The 18231-nt window shown below is 40.5% G+C and overlaps 1 pseudogene; it reads right to left on the bottom strand.

Moving 5' to 3' along the window:
- Nucleotides 1–210: 210 nt before the first annotated feature.
- Nucleotides 211–18231, bottom strand: part of LOC117702295 (transcription intermediary factor 1-alpha-like) — a 57988-nt pseudogene continuing 39967 nt past the window's right edge.

Below are 18231 nucleotides of genomic sequence, written 5' to 3'. Positions count from 1 at the left end.
CCACTAGTCTTGCTGTACCAGCTCTGCAAAGTAAGGGGTAGAGTGGGGGGTTTGGGGAGGCGGATCAACAGCAACATGTAACACTCATACTTACTACTTCCCTCAAGGAAGCTGAACAAAAGGCTGATCTAGCAATACATGAAAGAATGGCCCTGAAGACCTGCTATGCCCAGCATCTCTGACAAGATAAAAAAAAACAATAACCAAACATTTTCGTTTCCTGATTTTTTTTTAATGCATTTGCCATCTTACATGGACACTATTTGGTGTCTTAATAGCATCTGTCTACACCTTTTCTGGCAGGCAGCCTGGGAAAGAACTCTGCTTCCCACTCACGTTTGGGGAGGACTTCTTTTAAGAACAGTAAACCTATCTCCTTACAGTTGGCCATAATTAAAGGGTAATGAAGTAACCGTCTAAAAATGGATTAGCACACATCCAAGTCACACTAAAATCTCAACTTACTTCAAACTCTATTTCTCTCTATTGTAGCTCTTACTCCAGGCTGCTGTAGGAAATCCAACAAGTGGGAAGAATGTCTTTTCCTTCTTTGCTGTTTCTTCTTTTTCTACTTTTTCTTTCTTCTTTTATTCTTATACACATTTCCTTTCTTCTTCTTCTTCTTTTTATTATCAATGACAAGAGGTTAAAGAAATAGGTTATTAAAGAAATCACAGTCCAGGAAACAGAAAACAGACCAGAGATCTCACAAACCCTGCTCTGTTGTGATCTTAGATCACTGACAAGGCTTTTGCTTTCTTTAATTTAAAAAAAAAAAAAAATCTCTAGCACAATAGTGCACTGGGCCAGCAGTGCTTTACTTAAGCAGCTGGCGGTCCTCCGAGCTCTTGAGGCGCTTCTTCCGGGGCTGTACAAAGTCATCATCTGAGTCGTCACTGAACTTACAGTCTTCTGCTTCAGGCCTGAATTCTAGCTTAGGAAATCTTTTTTCTGGATAAAGATTCTTTAGAAGTTCTTCAAAATAGCTTTCAAGTTTTATACCAGCATTGGCTACTTCAGAATCAGGCTGTGGGATAAAAATAAAGGTAGGAATTAACACCCAAAAGACCCACGTTTTAATTTATTAATCAAAATAATCTTTCACAATCCTGTTCCTATTTGGCACACAACTGAAACTGTTGGGCAAGTACTTAGGGAATGTCACTAATATAAACAAACACTAGTCTGGGGCTATGCTTTTTACTAAGTCCTTCCAGAAGGAGTGGTGACTATAGATGGGTCACATCAGCAAGGTGACAAGATATCATGGGTAGGATGAAAAACAAAAGAACAAACAGAACAGAAAAGACACAGTTTACATAAAGTGACACAAGAAGATATTTAAATGAGAACTGTTTAGTACATCCTTACTATTTCAAGATAAATTCAGAAGTCAAAGTGCATAGCCTGCAAATAAAAGGAAGGAATGGGGAATCCTTACTCTAAACTACCTCAGCCTCAGGCCAGCTTGTATTTGCACTTACCACATATAAACTTTGCAAACTCAGTGTGGATAAGCCTTCTAGCAAGCTCTGCCCCACCCTGGTACACGAGACACTGCACACTTACTCTAGGACAGACATCTTGGGACCTCACTGCTGGCAAGCTGTCTGGTTAAGATCACTCTCCACATTGCTGTGGCCTCGCCCCATCTCACCTCATTGAATTCAGCACAGTTTTGAAAGATCAATCTAAAATCAGCTACAAAATCTTCAGGCTTTGTATACATGCAATAATCCTCCTGAAGTCTTTTCTTGATGGTTGACAAGTCCATTGGGTTTTTAATTATTTTATAATAATCAGGCACCTTATAAAACAAATGAGTTATTATAATATAAATAAGTAAATTGCACCCGGTCCTATAGTATATGCTATTTTTCTTCATGTTAGTTTGTCATTGATGAAAAACAAAATCAAAGAAACAAACATTTACAAGTATGTTTTCACACAGGTTTGTGTCACTTTTTCTAAAAACTTAACATTTTATTCTGGTATATATTTACTGTATATAATGTTGGGTATCATACAGATAATTATGTGTATCAAGACTTATACCAAAGGTCTTCCCTCCCCAATTCCCAGGCATGCATATATATAAAAATACCAGCAGACTCATACTTGAGAGAAAATATGCAATACCTTTCTGCATTCATAGAATTATCTCTACATATCTTATTTTTTAGAAAACAACATAATTTCAGTCTTTATGGCTGACTAAAAGTCCGTTATGCATATATAACTTTGTTCTGTTGTTTGTCAAGACAGAGTTTCTTTGTATGTAGCGCTGTAGAACAGGCTGGCCTTAAACTTGAAGATCTACCTCCTTTGGCCTCCTAAGTGCTGGGATTTAAAGGCACATGCCACTACCACTCAGCAATACATAGTACTTTTTAAATCTAACTATCTTCTGATGAACAGCTAGGCTTATTCTATTAGCTACTGTGCACAGTGCTATAATAAATTTGAATGTGCAAATATCTTCACTGTACAGTGTCCTATGAACATTTAAACCAGAAGAGATTAAAGTATAAATGGCCAATAAGCATTACGGAAAAAATGTGTATTAATGTTAGTTATCAGGAAAACGAAAACTGAAATTACATTGAGATTCTATCTTATGCCAGCCAGAATGGCTACCATTAAGGGATGAAAACACACACACACACACACACACACACACACACACACACACACACACACACACACACACACACGGTAAATGTTGATGAGGATTAGGGGGAAAATGGAACCATTATATACTACTGGTGGGAATGTAAGTCAATTCAGCCATGATGGTAATCAGTATGGAGGTTATTCAGAAAACTAGGAACAGAATTACTATGTGACCTAGTTAACAATGGATTTTAAGACTAGAATTACTATGTGACCTAGTTAACAATGAATTGTAATGGAAAAAGGAGCTCCAGGCCATCAAACACTACGTAGTGTTTTCCTTTAAAGCTCCTATGTGCTCCCTCTTCACTGTTAAAAAAAAATAATTACTAAGCTGGGTATGGTGGCACACACCTTTAATCGCAATGCCTGGGAGGGAGAAGAAAGGAGATCTATGAGTTGGAGACTAGCCTGATCTACATAGGAAATTCCAGGTTAGTCAGGAGTTGAAAAAAAGAAAGGAAACAAAAGAATAAGTGAGTATTTGTAAAGCACGACTGCTCTACCCAGCAACATTATCTTGGATATTTGATGTGCTGGTGTGAGTCTTTAGTGCCAGCACTGGGAGGCAGAGGCAGTGGGATCTCTATGACTTCCATATCTACTTGACAGTCCGATCTAGACAGTGAGTGCAGCCAGGCCAGCAAAGGCTAGAGAATAAGACCCTGTTTCTAAAACAAGCAAACATACCAATTTTAAAAAGGATGGATCAACAGGATTTTGTCTTGTACTATTCCCCGTAGAGAAAAGCTGGATTCTCAGCTTTGATACTCACGAGAATGATCCTACAACATGATTTAAACCTGCTGAAAATCTGGGTATATTCCAGATCAATAATCTTGGCAATTTCAGAGAATTAATGAGGTGATTTTTATGAAACCCTTTATTTATCAAGACAAAGGTGTTAACTTGTGGTTAACTGCTGGTACTGTTAATAGAAATGTAAGTCAGAAGCATAAAAAGCAACAATTTTGGGTTATATTTTTAGGTACATATTGGCACGAACTTCCATCTTCTCTACCCTGCTCCTTTTGGGTATGAAAGCTACTTTTCCCTGAAGTTCTTATTTCCTTTTTTGGACTGGAGCTATAGCTTAGTAGCTGCGTGCGTGCGTGCGTGCGTGCGTGCGTGCGTGCATGTATGGGTTTAATCTGCAGTGCCCTTAGAAAACTCTTACTTCTAAAAACTTAAATATAAAAACCTAAATATCAGAACTGGACTGCTGGTGCAGGAGGATCCCTGCAGGTTCAAGGCCAGCATGGTCTACAGAATGGCTTCCAGGCCAGCCAGTGCTACACAATGAGCTATATATTCACAGTAAACAATAACAATTATTTAACTGTAATATTTTATACCATAAAATTGACTGTCTTGAGCTAAATTATTTATGAGTTTTCTTTTTTCTAGTTTACATTAATTTTTAAGACCCAACAAACCATAAGTGTAAATGTCACTAGAAGGTGGAGATAGGAGGTCAGGAAGCTCAAAGTCATTTCCCTCTAGACTGTTTGAGGCCAACCTGAGATACATGAGATTCTGTCTTAGAAAACCCAACCCAACCCAACCCAACCCAACCCAACCACAACAGTAAAGAAAACTAAAACAAAGTTTATTCAATTTCAGAAAGAACTTTCATACATTACAGATGGAGAAAATATTTTAAGAATGGGCTTCTTTCTAGTATTCTATAGGTATCAAAGTCATATCATACTTTCAGTATAGATCGCTTTCATCTATTTGATATATATATATATATCATATATGTACATTTTATTATCTATCTATCTATCTATCTATCTGAATGATTCTCAGCTTTTTTCCATAATTAAATTCTACTTAGTTTTTATAAGTCTAGACCTATAAACTAGAGAGATCTTTATTTAAAAAAAAAAAAAAAGTGGCTATTGTCCCCAACAACTCATGCCATATAAGCCTTCTAAGATACAGAAAACATAAAAAACATCCCAATATAAAAGTAAACTGGGCAGGATGAGAAGGATACCCAAGAAATAAATAGACATTATCAGCCAATTGCCACTAACATGCATTTATCTGTTTAGTGAAATCAGCTCCTTTGTAGGAACAGGAATGAAGCTTGAGACCATCACGCTAAGTGAACTAAGCAACTCAGAAGGAGAAATGCTGTACAGGACATGCAAGCACAGTGGGTCTGTGTGAAGGGAGCAAGAGCAGTGCTGTTGAGGAAACAAGACCGAGCGAGCAATGTGGGAAGTCAAAGACAGATTCAGTCTTCTATCTTATATGGAACTTAGATTTAAAGCACTTACTCATGCACATGTGTACATCAGAAAGCGTGAGAGAAAGGGAACCAGTGGGAGAAGAGTATGCAGGAGCATAGTGAGGGGGGTGTGTGTGTTCAAGATTTGGATTAGGAGTCTGGAAGACGGCTCAGTCAGCAAAGTGTTAGTGGTGTATGAGGACATGAGTTTGACCACAAGCACCTCTGCAAACCTATGTAAAAAGCCAGGCATGGCAGCACACTCTGATAATCCTAGCTCTGGGGAGACAGAGACAGGCAGATTCCGGGGGATTACTGGAGAACTAGCAGAGAGTTCTCTTAAGTCTGTGATCCTCTCACAAACACACACACACACAGACACACACACACACAGACACACACACACCCTGTTCAGACTCCCCCAAAGACTGATCACAAAAGATTTGGATTAGATATAAGAAACTATTGAAATAAGAAAAAATAAAGAAATTAGTTCTCATAATAAAATTTAAAAAATTCTCCCATCATGTTAACACTACACATCGCGTTAATACTTACAGTTAGAGGGACAGGGTCTTGGAAAGCCAGGCTCATTTCATGGCAGTAAAGAAACAGAAGCAGGCGTTCACATTTCTAATGAAAAATACAAATGAGAATGAAGTCATAAGCTTATTTTCTGAAAGATTCACAGGTCTCAAATGAAAAATTAAAGCCCAGGGAATCAGTAAGGACACTGAATCTTTGGTTTTGCTTGCCATCTGAATTAGTAACAACTTAGGGGTATGGATCTGAGAGTCCCTGTAATTGGGTGAATAAGCCAATCACACTAGGGAATACACATTTGTTCGTCAAGGTGAGTGCCTCCCCATTACCCCGTCACTCCAGTCTCTGCTGTGTGAATCAGCAGTCACTGGCGGAAGCTCACACACTTATTAAAATGTAGTGCTACAGCCTTTTCCCTGGTAAGAGCTCTCTTTTCTCTCTTACAAACAGAAGTGTCCTGTTGTGAGTTCTGCTACTTCCGCCCCTCACCACCAGGGAGCGCCTGCCTCCCAGGGAACATACAGTGCACTAGCACATCTTAGATGTCAATTTTCATAGTTTCTTTTCTAAAAATATATTTTGATAAATTTTTTAGTAATAAAAAATCATACCTAAAGCCGGGCGGTGGTGGCACACGCCTTTAATCCCAGCACTTGGGAGGCAGAGGCAGGTAGATTTCTGAGTTCGAGGCCAACCTGGTCTACAGAGTGAGTTCCAGGACAGCCTGGAAGTTTCTACACACAGAGAAACCCTGTCTCGAAAAACAACAAACAAAAAACAAATACACACCCACCCACCCACACCACACACACCCCTAAATGTTAAATAAAATTTCATGTGGTCAAAGTATGGATTCTTTCCAAGAACATTAAATCAAAAAGTAAATCTGTCAATTCTCAAAAAGATTCTGAAAACCAGTGATAAAATGAAACAAGACAGAAAGAAATTAAGGTAAACAAAATTTAAAAGCTCAGACTAAAGCTATGCATGGTGGCCCATTCCTATAATCCAGAACTTGGAAAGCTGAGGCAGGAGGATTGCTGTTTGATGACTAGACTAACAGTGATACGCTGTCTCAAAGAAACAAAACAAAACTAACAATAACAAATAAAACAAAAAATCAGAAACACAGAACAAGGCTGGGCATGTACTTGGAATGCAGAGCCAAGTGGAATGCTGTTCATTCAAGACCAGTATGTTACCCAGAGAGTTAGGCTAGCCTGGGCTACACATGGCTACACAGTGAGTCTTCTCTCTTCTTGGCCCTGCCAAAAATAGCCAAGATTTAGGTGGACTGAAGAGACGGTTCAGTCAGTAAAGTAGGGAGCACCTGGGTTAAATTCTGAGACGGAAGGTAAGGAAGCTAGGTACCCTGATGTATACTTGCAATCCCAGCAGCAGAGAGGTGGAAATTTAGGGCTGACTGCCTAGGCAGCCTTCCCCTCCCTCCCTCTCTCTCCCTCCCTCCCTCCCTCTCTCTCTCTCTCCCTCCCTCCCTCCCTAACACTATCCCTCCCAACCCAAGGCCAGCTCTATCTATAAGGGATATACAGTTTACTCTGCTCAAATATAGGATTTTAAATGCCTAGTTAATATAGTTTTCTTTTTAATTAAAAAGTTCAGTGGGTCAAGTGCTTTTTCTATGCACCTGGATTTGGATCCGTATAATCTAAGCAAAGAAGCCAAGCATGGTAGCATCAGCATCCACCTGTAACTGACGGGAGGGAGAATGGGGAAACAAGTGAATATCAGGTACTTGCTAGCTAAGCCACTCTAGCCCAGTGAGCTCCAGGTTCAGTGACAGGACCTGTCTCAAAAGTAAGGTGAAAAGCAAAGGAGGAAGAAGATATGTTAGGATAACCTCTGGTCTAGACCAGATGCAACCATGCATCTATACGTAGATGCATGGATGAAAGCTCACACACAAGTGTACACACACACACACACCACACACACACACACACACACACGCACGCGCGCGCGCGCGCACACACACTATAGCTTACTACAGATTCTTCTGAGTACAGAGGGGAGAGAGAGAGAAAGAGAGAGAGAGAGAGAGAGAGAGAGAGAGAGAGAGAGAGAGACAGACAGACTTAAAGGTGAAAGAATTCAGTTTAAAATCAATGCATGTAACAAAACATGTCCTAATACTCTAGCGTGGAAATGTTAAAAACTTACCCTTTTATCTATTGGAGTTAATTTAGTAAGGCCTTCACTTTTCCTTTTATCTGAGTGGTGACTGGGAGCATCACAATCATATTCAACTTCTGGCTTAGATAAGTCTCGGCAGAAAGTACAAATCCATTCTCCACTGTTGGGATAATGTACCTTTCAGTTCTGAGGATGTCAGATCTCCCCACCATGTTCCCACCCCCTGCAGGCCACCTATGAGTAGTTTCTTTGGAATGGGTTTTATCCTTTGCCTATTTATCACATACTACTAGGCACAAGGCAGTATAGAGAAGAAATAGCAGATATTTGATGCAAAGGTCTAAGAAGTTAACATCAATGTCTGAGTAAACATCACACTTGTGACCCTCCCTCTATCTCCTCCATGCTTGGTTACAGGTGTGTGCCACAAGGGCCCAGAGAGAGCCTATGACTGTTTATCTTAACCGATGAGCTTTCTGACAAGCATAAAGACTAGAAAGCAGAGAACAGGAAATTGTAGGGACTTTAGAGCACACACTTGTGCCAAATGGAATTTAAATCTTCATAACAATTGTCAAAAGTTCATTACAACTGTTAGATTTAAAAAATCCCTTCTCTGCCTTCCCTTCCCACTCTGTGTCATTCCTGTCCAGTTGTATCCCCTCTCCCGCTCCACGTCATTCCCGTCCAGTTGTATCCCCTCCTCCGCTCCACATCATTCCTGTCCAGTTGTATCCCCTCTCCCGCTCCACATCATTCCTGTCCAGTTGTATCCCCTCCCCTACCCCTCCCACGTCATTCCTGTCCAATTACACCCCCTTTGCTCTGGAACACTGTCCTTTTATATACAGTCCCCTGGGCACGCACATGCCAGCTAAGAAGCTCTAGCACTCCTAACCCTGTTTCATACTTTAGACAGACGTACTGTTTACCTCGGGAAGTTTGTCAATGTGGGCACATGACATGTAAGATGGAATACTTTAGGACATTTCTCACAGCACAGGAGTTCCCCACCATTTTGACAAACAGCACACCAGTCTTCATTGGGGTCGTCCTCCTTCCTTGTCTCTCCGACATGCACAGGGGACTTCTGGGAGGCATCCGGCCACTCAGACTTTCCATTTGAGGAATTTTCTTGATGAAGTCCAGGTTGATCTCCTGTACTATCAGGCGCATCAGATCGTAATACGGTTTCCTCAGAAGCGGAGCTCTGATTACTATTTAGGAGGAGGGAGGTAAGTATGCTTCTTGGATAGTTAGTCTGTAACCAAAGAGAGGGCAATATCATTTATGTATATATGCATGTTCTGAAGGGGACCCTTTAATCTCCCGATGGCTACAACAATTAAAGACTAAGTGAGCAGTAAAGATGGTTTATTGTAGCTACTAATTCAAATCACACATCAGACACTGTGCTGGCTAGTTTTATATCAACTTGACACAGTCTGGAGTCATAAGAGGAGGGAAACTCAATTTAGAAAATCCTTTTCTTGCCTCCTAAATGGAATTAGTACTGCAAGTGCTGGTATAATTACATTTTGAGGTCTAGAGTCTTCATCTGATTCTTGTTTTACTATAACAACAGGAAAATCATAATTTTCAGGTGGTCCACTGTTTTCTTGTTTTATTCTAATTGGCTCCAACATGACTACTGGGACCTTGTGAGTAGAGTCAGCTCCTGCTGGTTTGCTGGAAGAGCCAGAGCTGTGAGGGAGAAAGACAGAGAGGGAGACAAAATCAGACAACCTAGAAGCAGTAAACTGCAAAACATTCTGGAATACTGTCACTTCACGATAGTAACCGTTTTTCTATCAGCAGAGAATGATGTGAAGGTTCAGTTGTGGAATGTAGCACTCCTTTCCTCGAGGACAGAAAGGCCCTACGTACTAACCTTTCACACAGATTTATCTTGGAGCTGAAATTTAGTAAAACCTGATTTATACCTAAATGACTGGACTATTCTAAGGTTCTATTTTAGAGCCTTAGATTTGGTGTCTTAGAACTAACATTTTTTAGTCTTTCCCAATTTCCTGTCTAGTTAGTAACAACAGGAAATCTAGACTTCCATGCATAGTCTGTGCTAAGACACTAGAGTATCACTTGTTGGCTTCTGCTTTTTTTTTTTTTTTTTTTTTTTTTTTTTTGGTTTTTTGAGACAGGGTTTCTCTGTGTAGCCCTGGCTGTCCTGGAACTCTCTGTAGACCAGGCTGGCCTCGAACTCAGAAATCCTCCTGCCTCTGCCTCCCAAGTGCTGGGATTAAAGGCGTGCGCCACCACTGCCTGGCGGCTTCTGCTTCTCAAAGGTGGCAGCTGAACAGAAGCCTATACTGTTAGCCACTCTGCTATTAAGGAGGACTACAGGCAAATTTCCTCCTAGAGAATGCTGTTTTCAAATGATACAAATGATACAAAAAATAAGATTTACATCTAGAGTAAGTTTCAAACATAATGAAGGCAGAACTAAATAATAACTTAAAGTAGGAGCTTAACTGTAAAAATTTCTTTGTAAGTAGAACCAATGTTTGATCATTACAACACTAAGAGAACACCGAAAGACTGCTTCTCCATTCTGAGACAGAGGCAGGGGCATCATCACAAGTAAAGAGACCAGTCTCATCTATATAAGTGAGTTCCTGGTCAACTAGAGTTACACTGTGTACCATCACAGAGGACTGAACGTCTGCAGGTTTTGGTACACTCAGATAGGTCCTGGAACCGATTCTCTATGGATACGGAGGAAAGACTATACTCATAAATATGGTTAAATCTGTTTACCTTCCTCGGCTCCCAACGCTGGAGGCACTAGGTGAACGTATTGGGGGATGGACGCTAGTCATAGTAACAGGCCCTGGAAAGAAGGAAACAGACATATACAGGTGAATTAATAATCTATGCATTCAAGCTTGTCAAACTGTTCACTTAAATTACACCAAAACTAGGACCATCCAATAAAATTCTATGAAACCATAAGCATATTTTTAATTATTTTGTTATACCAAAAGTTTACAGTTATGGCACTCCTGACTTCTGGGCAGGGAGAAAGTCTCTCAATGATAGGATATCTCCCAACCTCAAGTTCCAGTAAGAAGACATGTTTAAGTCCTTCTTGCTAATAGAGTAGGTAGAGGATGGAGAGCCAGTGAAAACTACAGGAGAGGAGGGGCTAATATAGGAGTTCAAGGGGATGGAGGGTGGCTCAGAAGTAGGTAGTAGTCAGCAAGCCGACAGCCTGAGCTGCATCCCTGGTCCCACCTGACATCAATTCATGGGAAAAGTAAAAGTCAGATTCAGATGTGAGACAATAAACAAGAGATTCTGTACTGCTGCCATAAAGAACCTAGGCTCAGACTGCTGAGCTGGCTCAGGAGGAAAGTTGCTTGCTGCCAATCCTGATAACCTTAGCTAGATCCCTGGGATCCACATATGGGAGGAGAGATTAGATTCCCACGAACTGTTGTCGTGCATGCTGTGGCACTCATATACATATGCATACAGACCAGTAGGTGGAATACTATTAACAAGTGAAAGCTATACTCTGGAAATATTAGAAATTATATGGGAATCTGTCTAGTGTCTGGCAGTCCATAGGAGATAAACGTGAGTCTCAGGATTATTGCCATGGTGCCTTCAGAAGTGTCTTGCCAAGTGACACTGCAGTACCCAGGGAAGGGTTCAGCTGACATCTGCATCACTGCTATCATCACTATTCCAGTTGTGGCTAATTCAGTAGTAAGAAACCAGATCCTGTTTAGACTCTTCTGACAACCAGAGAGAGGAAAGTTTTGTTTAATCTATTTTGCTGGTTGCCTTTATTGTGTGTTGATTACCTATTCATGTGTCTTTCATCAATATCAAGAACATTTCTAATTTATTCATATGCATTTGTCTTTTATTTTATTCTAAATTCATGTATAAAATAGGATCCTCCACTTAAAATTTGTAAGCAAATTACTTTTGGTAACATTGCTGAACACTTTAATTAAGTTCTCTCCTTTCTGTTATTCCAAGCAGATACTGTTGTGTGGCTAACTTCCTCAGAACTGACCGTCTCTCCTACAGGGACAAGGAGGCTCCTAAGACTCAGGAAGCTGAAAAAAACATATGACGTAATGAAACTTTGCTAAATTCAAGGAACTGAAGAAGTTAAGATTAAGAAAGTCAGAATACTTAAGTAGGCAAGTGTGGGGACAGAAGAGTTCTTTGGCAGAGGGGCTTGCAAACTGTGCAGATGGCTATAGGGACCTTCTGCTGAGTTAACAGCCACACTGGCATGGTATGGTGAGCTCACTGGTTCACCAGGCTAGACCTGAGTGCAATTCTTGCTTTAGCTTGTCACCAGCATATTATCTGGATACATCTGTTCACGTCTCCCCAGATGTCACAAAAGAGACACCTGCTATATCCAAGTCTCCAGGAGTAATATTTCCAGTGTTTCTTGTAGCAATCAATTAAGTATATTGACTTTTATTGTGATTTGACTGTTCTGCCTAAATGTATGCAGTGTATCACATGCACACAATGCTTGGGAGAGGCCAGCACTGAAGTCACAGGCAGTTGTAAGCCACCATGTGGATGCTGGGAACAGGAAGTGCGCTTACCCAGTGAACCATCTCTTTATCTCAAACCATTAAAGTTGTTTCTCTTCTCTTGTAGCCTAACTAATAAAATTTGACACTAGACAAATTACATTCTGAAACTCACCATATCACAGGCAACTAAATGTATTAATGACACTGTGATAAAACTTTGCTCTTTGGTTGCTATAATGCCAATAAATTTTGCTGAAACTAAAAAAGAAGCCATGTTTCCTTCTTTGTGAAGAGCTCTAGTTTGACATGGTATAAAAACTCAGCTTGGTGAAATGGGCTCCGTGGGTTATAGCACATATCACCAAGGCTGACGACCTGAGCTTGGAGGACTGGAACCCACTTGGTGAAAGGAGAAAAATCAACTCCGAGTTGTCCTCTGACTTCCACATGTGCACTATGATACAGATGGAGAAATACGCACACATAAATGTATATAAAAGAAAACCTCAAGATACAGTAATCATTGTCATTTAAAAATTAGGGCAGAACACACACCACCACCAAAAATGAGGCAGAGAGAAACTTTAATCATGAGTAAAAATACAAATAAAAACCAGAAAACATTTACAAATCCAAAAGGTGGCTTTACCTGCAAGGCCTGGAGATGGCACTGACGAATTTGGTGACTGCACCGTTCTGTTTGATGGAGGTCTTGGCTGGCCGTGATCTACATTTGTGTCTTTCCTTGCAATATTGTCCAACATGATAGTACTTGAACAATCAATCTTTCAAGGGAAGGAATTATTTCAGGGAAAATTAATGTTGAAAACTAAAAACTACTGTAAATTTACAAGAAAACTTCAATCCTAAGTACTATCTTTGCGCCAATGTGAGGCACACCTGCCGTGCAGGCACAGCGCCAGCACAGAGATACCGGCACCTGGGCATTGTTATTCTCTACCTCTACAAAGATTCTTTGAAAAGTCCCTTGTCAAAGTTAAAGAGCCTGAAGGTTGACTGCACTACCTAATATGTTCAGGTAGGCGGCTCTGCCTCTTCTGCAGCTCTTGCTCCCCACACTCTTGTCTGAACAGCCCAGTCTAGCCATCCACCTCACCTCCTAGCCTCGATTCTATGACACATCGTCTGCAAACATCTCTAACGTCAGAGCCCAGAAAAACATTCTTTTGTATATCCAAAGGTTCATAATTTCTAATTTTACTGACATTTTATTTCTAAAGAATAAAACTAAGCTTTCAGAAATAGCTGATAAATCAATAAACCCACACCTTAAACTAAATCCAAATTTACTGCCAATTTTCAGATGAGGTTATTAGTACAGATTTTACATAAACTTACATCTGGAAGAGAAGGAAGGTTGTAAGACCCTCCTACTGGTGCACTCAGATCAATCATGGGTGAACTAAAAGCTTTCCCATCATACCCAGCTGCACTTGTGATTGTGGGACTGGAAGGAGTGGAGGAGGAGCTGCTGGCAGTTGTGGGCGGAGCCTGTCCACTGCTGATCTGCCACTGGAGTACCAAGATGAGGAGCAAAAATGAGAAATGTAAATCGTCACTCTTAGACATCAAAGATAGAAGTCTGCTATTTGAGCTCAAATGTTACTTGAACGGAAAGAACAAAGGGAGAGAGGAAAGGAAACATATCGCGCGTGTGCATACACACATGTTAATATGTGTGTGCATACACATGTGTTAATAATACCAACAAATAAGTAAGCTTTTTTTTCCTGGCAAAAAATAACTAGCATATACCAGAAACCAATCTCACATTCTTGCAAAATATATATACATATATATGAAATGCACAAGAAATGTAAGCATACAAAAAGCAACTTCTTTGAAATAAAGCTAGAGAGTTGGAGACATACATTTTCTTTTGTCCCTACCTAAAATGCCTAAAAATAATTAGCCACAGATTAGGGCTGTAAGATTTTTATGCTTCTCTTACTTTTCATATATGAACAAGTAATTAAGCCTTAGTGAAGAAAGCCCTCTCATTTACATTAGAAGATAAACACAAACAAAGATAATGCTAGGTACGCTGAGGGATATGAAATTGAATCATGCTGTTTGGTTGCTTCAAAGCAAACAGAAAATACAGTATAGACAAAGAGTGAGATAAAAAGGCCTATGGCTAATATGTACTAAGACAAGGGAAACAAACTGTTCCCTATAAAATTATTTCAATATTTGAAAACTATGAAGACTCAAGAATAAATCTGGAGGTGGGAGAACTAAAAGGTATCCCAGGATGCTGCCCAAACACATTATCATTTATATGGATGACACTGTAGAGTGACATTCTGAAACATGGTGTTCTGAAAAAAAAAATCCTACATATCTATGTAACTGTAAAAGGTACACACAGAAACACGTGAAGCTGGGTTCAGCACCTTCAGACTCAACATCTTTATCTATCCCTACATCTTTCCTCCTCCCTTTCCGAGAATAACTAATCACGGGTGATGAGTGCCTTTCTGGGTTTGTTACCTATGTGCAAGACAAAACACACAGAAATGAGAGCGGATCTCACAAAAGTAGGTAACGTAAGTTTCTTACTAGCTAAAAAGTATGTCATTACATGAACATGGTATAATTTGGTAAATTTATTCACTAAAATTTTGGGGCCAATGGGATGCTCAGTACATAAAAGCACTTGCTGCCAAGCCTGGCAACCTGATCCCTGAGTCAACATGGTGGAAGACTAGCCTCCCACCAGCTCTCCTCTAATCTCAGACAGCAACTGTGCCAAAGCACTGCCCTACCCTACATGTTTGACAAAAGCATAATAAACATGCATTTAAAAAAGAACACATCATCTATAAATCTAATTATATACTGATAATTATATACCAAAAATTTAAAATACAATCATATTTCTCCTAGTTTATTTGCTCATTTTATTCATTTATGCTTAGATTTTTTTGTGCAGAAAATATTTTTAAAAATTTAAGAGCATTTTCTGAAGCAGCATACACTATCCTGCTATGTTTCTACAAAACTCTTCTTTATGTCCCTGGCAAGAATGCTTCCATCTGCCCAAGGAATGGCACAGGCAAGATGTTTCCTATTCCTGTAGAGATGCAGCTCACCAAACAACCCCACTTGGCTTTGCGGCCTTGTGCCTTGTGAGCACATGGGATGATAGTACAGAGTGCTTGAGTGTGTTTCTCTGTCCCCGAGACATGGGATGACAGTGCAGAGTGCTTGAGTGTGTTTCTCTGTCCCCAAGACATGGGATGACAGCACTGAGTGCTTGAGTGTGTTGCTCTGTCCTTGCTTGAAGTCTGTATGCTGATCTGCTCAAAGTTCCACAGCCTTGTGCTAAGTATACTCTGTATTTTCTACTCATTTAGAAAAGCAAGCACACAACCTTCATCACCTATTGTCTACATGTAAGTTCCTATGATCTGGAAGCACAGAAGCACCTGGAGAGAAAGGTAATACACACCTGTTTTATGGCCTGTTGAGCCAAAAAAGCCATCTGCAGGGGGTTGGGCTTTATTGTCTGCCGTGGTGGTATATTCTGGCTTGGTGGGTATCTCAGCTGCTGAGGATAAGGAGGAAGAACTGGTCCATTGGGCTTTGGGCTATGATTCTGAAAGTTTATCAAGCGTGGTGGTGGATGCTAGAAAAAAAAACAAAAAACAAAAGCACTGCAGTAACAATGTAACAGATCGCTACAGCATAACCCCCCCCCCCCACGGAGAACAGCTCTAAGACAAGAAGCGACTGGGGGTGGGGTGGAGGGTGGGAGTGCAGCACCAGGAGTCACTTAGAAAAGGGGAAGGAGAGGAAGGAAGGAGGGAGGGTGAGCAGGAGAAAGCAGGTCTGACACTGGTGGATGGGAAGGCTGGGTGGAGAGGCATTATCTGCCGCATCTCCTGTCCATGCGGTCTTCAAACTGAGCAGTTTTAGCAAACCCTAAGCTCACATGCCAGTCTTTCTGACCACTCAATTGTGTTTATGGTTGGGAACTCATTGCTTCTTTGTCAAAGACACCATAACTGTGTTTATGATCAGGACTTCCTAAAGAAGGAAGCACTTCTGTCCCCATTCATAGAGACAAGTGAATCCTTATCACTGTAAGGTTCACGTGGCCACACCTAGACAGCTGCAGAGTGTAGCTCTGCCCCCTCCCTCCCCCAATTCTTCCTACTTTTGGAATTTATTCTCCTACTCTTAATTAATTGCTTCCTTTCTCCCTCAGTTAAGACTGTATTACAGAACCATTGAAAACCAGCCATGTCTAGTGTCTCTGGACAGCTGCAACTCCAAGGTGGAGAGCAGAGCAGCATCGATGAATAACCTCATAGAGGAACCGGCCAGAGCCCTAACAACTTTTTGATTTTCCTATAGAACTTGAGACATGAGGGTTTTACATCATGAAAACACAAACAGAAAATAGTGAGGAATTACAGGAGAAGACTTTCTAAATTTATTTAAAAGAAAAACACGCAAATGAATTGTAAGGGAGAACAGATATTTCCCTTAGTCTCATTTTTTTGGTAACTGGTCAACACAATGATTCAACCAAAAACAAACAAATGAACAGACAAAACACCGAAAACACCAAAAAATGCCAAAGCAAACTGACACTTGATGCCAGGGCACCAGACTGTATGTTAACCCCGTCTACCTTTAAGAGGTTTACACGCAAGCATGGTGTAGGTGTGCTCTCCCTGTTTCCTGAACTGCTACAGTGGGTTAATTTATGAGAATGTTTTGACAAACTCCACTTATTATTAAATACCAGATATAATCTTAAACAGCAAAACTAGTGATATTTTGTGCAAATAAAGTAATTCATTCAAGAATTCCGAGATGAGACGAAAGCAAGTGAGGAAAGTAACCGAGCTTTTGGTGAGACTGCAGGCCTGGGCACTGTGAGAACCAAGGCTATAAATCACGAACAGCGATCATCTGTCAGTGTTCTCAAACGAGCGGATATATCCACACCATTAGAGCGCAGACTGTGCAGCACTAAATCAGCCGTCTATCAGGGCTGCTCTACTTACTCTGTCACATAATAAAGCACTCTACCTTTGCTGCCACCTGGCACTTTAAGAATGGCAGTGACATGGTTCATGTTCAGAGGAAGAGTTATGAAACTATCATGTAAGCGACTTTAACAAGCACAATGCTTTCAATCTACTTGTCTACACATGATGTGCATACTCCAAACAGCCAGAAACAAAAACACCCGCTTTTAGAAGGCAGTTACAAAATGTACAGAAATAAAAGCTGGTAGAAAATGAAGAAACTAAAAATATAGCAAGAGGGTAAACTGATAGCAAAAGAAAAAAGTAGAAATGGGTATTTAGCAGAGCAGACTTAAAAATAAGAGAGAGGACAGGTCTTCATAGAAGACTAAAAGTAACACACACGGAAAGTTGTGAAAAGTACTTCTAGGTTGGAAATTAAGTTGTATAGTAGAGGTTTTATACGGATTACAGCACTAAATGCTATAGACTGAAAACCAAAAGCCAACCTCTAGAAAAAGCAGGCTGCAGGCTTCCATGCTATTTGTCTGCCACTGCTTCCATGGGTAAGCAAGTTCTTCACAGTTACTGAGTTACTGCCCCAGTTATGGAAAGGCAGTTCATTACGGTGATAGACTCACTCTTTTCCTGGTTCAACACTAGTGGCAGAACATATGCTTTCGCATGTGCAGGGGTCTGGGCTGTCCCAGCACTACAAAATGGGCAAATAACAAAAGCATGATGTATGTCTGTAACTCTCAGTTAGTGTTGAAGAATTCTTTAAAAGCTATTTCATCTTTTAACAGCAATTTAATTGCTATTAAAAAGACTATGCCAGCCGGGCGGTGGTGGCGCACGCCTTTAATCCCAGCACCTGGAAGGCAGAGGCGAGCGGATTTCTGAGTTCGAGGCCAGCCTGGTCTACAGAGTGAGCTCCAGGACAGCCAGGGCTACACAGAGAAACCCTGTCTCGAAAAACCAAAAAAAGACTATGCCGTTTAGATGCTTTTCCCATAAAGAACCACATTATATATCTTGGTGTTGGTAAAATCCTATAAAATAAAGTCACTCCTAAGTAACAGTCCCT

This window comes from Arvicanthis niloticus, unplaced genomic scaffold (assembly GCF_011762505.2).
Source record: "Arvicanthis niloticus isolate mArvNil1 unplaced genomic scaffold, mArvNil1.pat.X pat_scaffold_662_arrow_ctg1, whole genome shotgun sequence".
In the NCBI taxonomy this organism is placed as follows: Eukaryota; Metazoa; Chordata; class Mammalia; order Rodentia; family Muridae; genus Arvicanthis; species Arvicanthis niloticus.
This window is presented reverse-complemented; position numbering and strand designations above follow the sequence as displayed.